Source organism: Salvelinus fontinalis, chromosome 7 (genome assembly GCF_029448725.1).
Source record: "Salvelinus fontinalis isolate EN_2023a chromosome 7, ASM2944872v1, whole genome shotgun sequence".
In the NCBI taxonomy this organism is placed as follows: domain Eukaryota; kingdom Metazoa; phylum Chordata; class Actinopteri; order Salmoniformes; family Salmonidae; genus Salvelinus; species Salvelinus fontinalis.
Window position 1 is genome coordinate 51,796,806 of NC_074671.1, and position 6,692 is coordinate 51,803,497.

General features: G+C 43.1%; 1 non-coding gene across 1 annotated transcript; it reads right to left on the reverse strand.

Annotated features, from left to right (window-relative positions):
• Positions 1-3,575: 3,575 nt before the first annotated feature.
• On the reverse strand, positions 3,576-3,651 carry trnaa-ugc (transfer RNA alanine (anticodon UGC)). The gene has a single exon. It is a non-coding gene; the product is annotated as a tRNA-Ala (tRNA).
• Between the last annotated feature and the right edge of the window lie 3,041 nt (positions 3,652-6,692).

Genomic DNA, 6,692 nt, shown 5'->3' on the forward strand with positions numbered 1-6,692 from the left:
CTGTACCGCAGGTGTGATATTCGGATTTACCGATCCTGTGCAGGTGTTGTTACACGTGGTCTGCCACTGTGAGGACGATCAGCTGTCCGTCCTGTCTCCCTGTAGCGCTGTCTTAGGCGTCTCACAGTACGGACATATCAATTTATTGCCCTGGTCAAATCTGCCTCCTTGCAGTACGCCTAAGGCACGTTCACACAGATGAGCAGGGACCCTGGGCATCTTTCTTTTGGTGTTTTTCAGAGTCAGTAGAACTCTGAAAAAGTGTCCTAAGTTTTCACAACTGTGACCTTAATTGCCTACCGTCTTTAAGCTGTTAGTGCCCTAACGACCGTTCCACAGGTGCATGTTCATTAATTGTTTTTGGTTCATTGAACAAGCATGGGAAACAATGTTTAAACCATTTACAATGAAGATCTGTGAAGTTATTTGGATTTTTACTAATTATCTTTCAAAGACTGGGTCCTGAAAAAGAGCCGTTTCTTTTTTTGCTGAGTTTATATCTGTACAATGTAGCAACAAGGGATTCTAAAGAACTAACCCACACAGTTGTATGGACTTGGGTTCCCTTTTAGTAGCTAAATAATTATCTCCCCTTAGACATTTGCTATTTGTTTAATGCGTGTGGATTTTGTGTGTGCAGATTTCCAGTTCTGTTTTCTGTGATCAAAATAGCGGTTCTTGATTCTCTGCAGACTTTCTGTGTCAGTCCTTTATCGTCAGTCCTTATAAACAAGACTAAGGGCTCTATTCAATCAGATCTGCTGTAGCTGATATTAACATAGTGGTTGTTTTGACTGTGTTGTAGGTGGAACTGTGTTAGAGATGTCAGATCCACAATTGGCTTCTGACATTATATCTTAAGCGGACATTGCCATTGCCTGCATGGAGTCGCAATAACATGAATCCCATGCAGCCGTGTTTACAAGTTTGAACACTGGAATGTGAGATGTAATCTACACCTTCATTAGGATGATAGAAACCCTCATTATTTTGTTAAATCATTTTTCAATTTGAGCGTCATTATTTCTGAACTTCAAACACGAGTGGAGCGGGTGTGGCTTCGTTACGATGATCAAGAGCAGCTGTTCACCGATTTAACAGCTCCAATGCAGTTCCACCCTCCAAAACATCCACTATGCAGGTGTATGATATTGCCGGTTAACGCTTGATCTGATTGAATGTACGCCTTAGAGCCCTGCTCATTTGTGATTTGACTCACTGACTTCATAGAAAGTGTACAGGTTGCACTAAATCAAACTAGTCCAGGATAAATTGTTATTACATTTACAGGACCCTTGATAAAAAACAGAGTGACTCATGTTTAACATGTTCTAGGAAGTGTGTGAGTCAAACCACACATTACTCTGTAACTTCTATTAGGCTGGCTGATTACTCATACCCAAATAATGTTGTTGACTCGTACTAGAGACACTCAAGTGTTTTAGTACTATATCTCTTGACACAATGATGAAAATAATCATGGCCTCTAAACCTTCAAGCTGTAAACTGGACCCTATTCCAACTAAACTACTGAAAGAGCTGCTTCCTGTGCTTGGCCCTCCTATGTGGAACATAATAAACGGCTCGCTATCCGCCGGATGTGTACCAAACTCACTAAAAGTGGCAGTAATAAAGCCTCTCTTGAAAAAGCCAAACCTTGAACCATAAAATATAAAAAACTATCGGCCTATATCGAATCTTCCATTCCTCTCAAAAATGTTATAAAAAGCTGTTGCGCAGCAACTCACTGCCTTCCTGAAGACAAACAATGTATACGAAATGCTTCAGTCTGGTTTTAGACCCCAGCATAGCACTGAGACTGCACTTGTGAAGGTGGTAAATGACCTTTTAATGGCGTCAGACCGAGGCATCTGTCCTCGTGCTCCTAGACCTTAGTGCTGCCTTTGATACCATCGATCACCACATTCTTTTGGAGAGATTGGAAACCCAAATTGGTCTACACGGACAAGTTCTGGCCTGGTTTTGATCTTATCTGTCGGAAAGATAACAGTTTGTCTCTGTGAATGGTTTGTCCTCTGACAAATTAACTGTAAATTTTGGTGTTCCTCAAGGTTCCGTTTTAGGACCGCTATTGTTTTCATTATATATTTTACCTCTTGGGGATGTCAAGAAAACATAATGTTAACATTCACTGCTATGCGGATGACACACAGCTGTACATTTCAATGAAACATGGTGAAGCCCCAAAATTACCCTCGTTAGAAGCCTGCAATGCTCTAGACTACTGCAATGCTCTACTTTCCGGCTACCCGGATAAAGCACTAAATGAACTTCAGTTAGTGTTAAATACGGCTGTAGAATCCTGACTAGAACCAAAAAAGTGTATAATATTACTCCAGTGCTAGCCCCCCTACACTGGCTTCCTGATAAGGCCAGGGTTGATTTCAAGGTTTTACTGCTAACCTACAAAGCATTACATGGGCTTGCTCCTACCTATCTTGACGATTTGGTCCTGCCGTACATACCTACACGTACACTACGGTCACAAGCCGCAGGCCTCCTAATTGTCCCTAGAATTTCTAAACAAACAGCTGGAGGCAGGGCTTTTTCCTTTAGAGCTCAATTTTTATGGAATGGTCTGCCTACCCATGTGAGAGACGCAGACTCGGTCTCAACCTTTAAGTCTTTACTGAAGACTCATGTCTTCAGTGGGTCATATGATTGAGTGTAGTCTGGCCCAGGAGTGTGAAGGTGAACGGAAAGGCTCTGGAGCAACGAACCGCCCTTGCTGTCTCTGCCTTGCCGTTTCCCCGCTCTCCACTGGGATTCTCTGCCTCTGACCCTATTACAGGGGCTGAGTCACTGGCTTACTGGCGCTCTTTCATGCCGTCCCTAGGAGGGGTGCGTCACTTGAGTGGGTTGAGTCACTGACGTGATCTTCCTGTCTGGGTTGGCGCCCCCCCCTTGGGTTGTGCCGTGGCGGAGATCTTTGTGGGCTATACTCGGCCTTATCTCAAGTTGGTGGTTGAAGTTATCCCTCTAGTGGTGTGGGGGCTGTGCTTTGGCAAAGTGGGTGGGGTTATATCCTTCCTGTTTGGCCCTGTCCGGGGGTATCATTGGATGGGGCCACAGTGTCTCCTGACCCCTCCTGTCTCAGCCTCCAGTATTTATGCTGCAGTAGTTTATGTGTCGGGGGGCTAGAGTCCGTTTGTTATATCTGGAGTACTTCTCCTGTCTTTTCCGATGTCCTGTGTGAATTTAAGTATGCGCTGTAAAATTTTCTCTTTCTCTCTTTCTTTCTCTCTCTCGGAGGACCTGAGCCCTAGGACCATGCCTCAGGACTACCTGGCATGATGACTCCTTGCTGTCCACCTGGCCGTGCTGCTGCTCCAGTTTCAACTGTTCTGCCTGCGGATATGGAACCCTGACCTGTTCACCGGATGTGCTACCTGTCCCAGACCTGCTGTTTTCAACTCTCTAGAGACAGCAGGAGCGGTAGAGATACTCTTAATGATCGGCTATGCAAAGCCAACTGACATTTACATTTAAGTCATTTAGCAGACGCTCTTATCCAGAGCGACTTACAAGTACATACATTCATACTTTTTTTGTACTGGCCCCCCGTGGGAATTGAACCCACAACCCTGGCGTTGCAAGCGCCATGCTCTACCAACTGAGCTACACGGGGCCTGAGGTGCTCCTGAGGTGCTGACTTGCTGCACCCTCGACAACTGCTGTGATTATTATTATTTGACCATGCTGGTCATTTATGAACATTTGAACATCTTGGCAATGTTCTGTTATAATCTCCACCCAGCACAGCCAGAAGAGGACTGGCCACCCCTCATAGCCTGGTTCCTCTCTAGGTTTCTTCCTAGGTTTTGGCCTTTCATGGGAGTTTTTCCTAGCCACCGTGCTTCTACACCTGCATTGCTTGCTGTTTGGGGTTTTAGGCTGGGTTTCTGTATAGCACTTTGAGATATCAGCTGATGTAAGAAGGGCTATATAAATACATTTGATTTGATTTGATACTATACTTGTATTTGTGGCCACAGCATAAATTAGAGGAAAAAAACACTTTGAAAACCACCACCTCAAACTTGTATCTCAAACAGACCATTTAAAAAAATGCTTGTTATTTCCTCATAGAGGATGATGTCATGTTTTGGTCGAGACATCTCATTGAGTCATTGGCTGAGAATTTACTCTTCATTCAAATTTTTACTGACCCATATATACCCACACCATTCTGTTGTTGGGGTATGCACACACTATTCAAACACAGAAACGCTGCCTTTTAACATACTTAATCAAATAAAAAAATTGAGTAAAAAATATTTCACTCAGATTGTAATTCATTATAGATCACATTTCATAGAAATCTTGAAACACTGGACAGCTACTTTAAACTATGTTGGCCCTGACTAGCTAAGAGTTGAACCTCAATTTCATACTCCAGTCAACTTGTTATCCATCCATGGGACATACAGCTGATGACCAAGGCATATATAATATACACAATGATGACATGTCACTACAGTTCCCATGATTCCACACATGGAACCCTTCCTGCATTTGCCTGGGTATTGTAGTCCATCAGCCGGGTTTCCACTCATCGGGATTCTTGTCACTTCTCATTTGGGGTAGAAGCCAGGCTGATCATTAGTCAACCATGACTGCCTCTCCGCCAGCATGCTGCCTCTAGCTGCTCCATGGTATCAGCAATTATTCACAAAGCCCCACTTTGGCTAACGCCTCCCTTCAGAGTCTGCCTTTGTTTAAAAGCCATCGTGATGCTTCAACAACAGACACAGGAGATTCACTGCAGCCAGACAGGAACCAAGAGAAAGGAGGCTGTAGTAGTGTAGTATGTTTCATGCATCTGCTGTGTGTGACATGACATATGGCGTACGATTTCTATTTTCGCCAGAGGGGTCGCATCCTAGCTCTTATCAGAGTGGGTGGATATAGAGTCTGGCTAAACCTTCAAAGGGAATCGAGAGCAACAGAACTATCATCCATCTTGAGGGAGAGGCATGATAATAAGAGTATCTCCACTAGGGCTCAGTGTTTGTAACGTCATCCCCTCCGCCTAGGGATCGGGGATCGCTGTTCTTCGGCTTCACCATTTTGTTAATGTAACCACACCGTCTTGCCTGCCTCTCTAGTGTATGACTCAGGGCGAAAACAAGGCTTTTACTGCTCGCAGCTCATTCATTCTTCATACGCTCACTAGTAAATTAAAATGCTGAATGGCACACTTTAGGTAGAAAACACAAAATTCTGATGTTTGACCTTTTTGTTTTTCCATTATGTGCCGAGGTAGAAATGACGTGTTGATGAATGGATAATGTTTTATCATGGCTGACAGGCCTCTTTGGAGAAATGAATGATATGAGAACAGGGGAAGAGAGTTTTGGTTAGACTTTACTTCATCACAAATCCATTTGTGCAGAGCTAGGTTCCTCTCGATGCATATGTGTGGCTAATGACGGGATGTGGCTATGTTTAATATATTTGTTTTCTTGCATTCTGCGTTGATCATTCCATTGTAGACCAAACAATGGATGATTAACTGTAATTAGATGTAATTGGCATTTCTAACAGAAACCTTGTCAGTGCCTTCAACACAGAGAACACTTCCAACCTCAATCATTAGAGTTTGATCATATTGCTTGTTATGCAGCAGTGGCAGACATTGGGATAGAGACCAGAAAATACATCTCTGGTTGTGCCTTAGTGTCTGTCTGTCTGTCCAGACCAGACCAGACAAGACGGTCTTGTCTTGTCTTGTCTTGTCGATCCGTCCGTCCGTATCTCACTTTGTTACTTCGGTTATGTACATATCAACCTAATATACACCATTTTCTCCTATTTCACCAGTCAGCAGACCTCTATAAGCATCTAATGAAAACAGTATGAGTCACCTCAGACTTTATAGATGCGTGATGAGTCCTTTCCAGGTACTGTAGACTCCATTCTGTTAGAGGCCTAGGCACATACTAATGAACAGCCAATAACACTCCAGTATGCATGTGCATATCAATCTCCAACTAGACAGTCCTTGCTGCCTTCACTCTCTTTACCCGTCATCCAACTTCCCTGTACCACTCCTTTTTCCATTTGGTTCAATAGCTTTTCATTATATGCCGAATGTTCATATGAAAGAGAGTTACATCAAGTGTTAAATCAAATTGTATTTGTCACGCGTGCCGAATATAACGGTTGTTGATTTTACCGTGAAATACTTACTTCCAAGCCCTTCTCAACGATGCAGAGTTAAAAAATAAAAAGAAGAATAGTAACACAAGAGGAATAAAATAACTTCTTATGGCTGCAGGGCAGTATTGAGTAGCTTGGATGAAAGGTGCACAGAGGTGCACAGAGGAAACAACCTGCTCCTCAGTCATAGTTGCTAATATTTCCATATTATTATTGGTATTGGATAGAAAACACTCTGAAGTTTCTAAAACTGTTTGAATTATGTCTGTGAGTATAACAGAACTCATATGGCAGGCAAAAACCTGATAAGTTCCACTTCCTGTTTAGATTTTTTCTGAGGGTGCTAGATTTTCAACCAAGCTCTCATTGAAATTACAGCGAGATATTGATGAGTTTTCACTTCCTACGGCTTCCACTAGATGTCAACATTCAATAGAACTTTGTCTGATGACTCTAATGTGAAGGGGGGCCGAAGGAGACAGGAATTAGTCACCACTGCCACGAGCTGA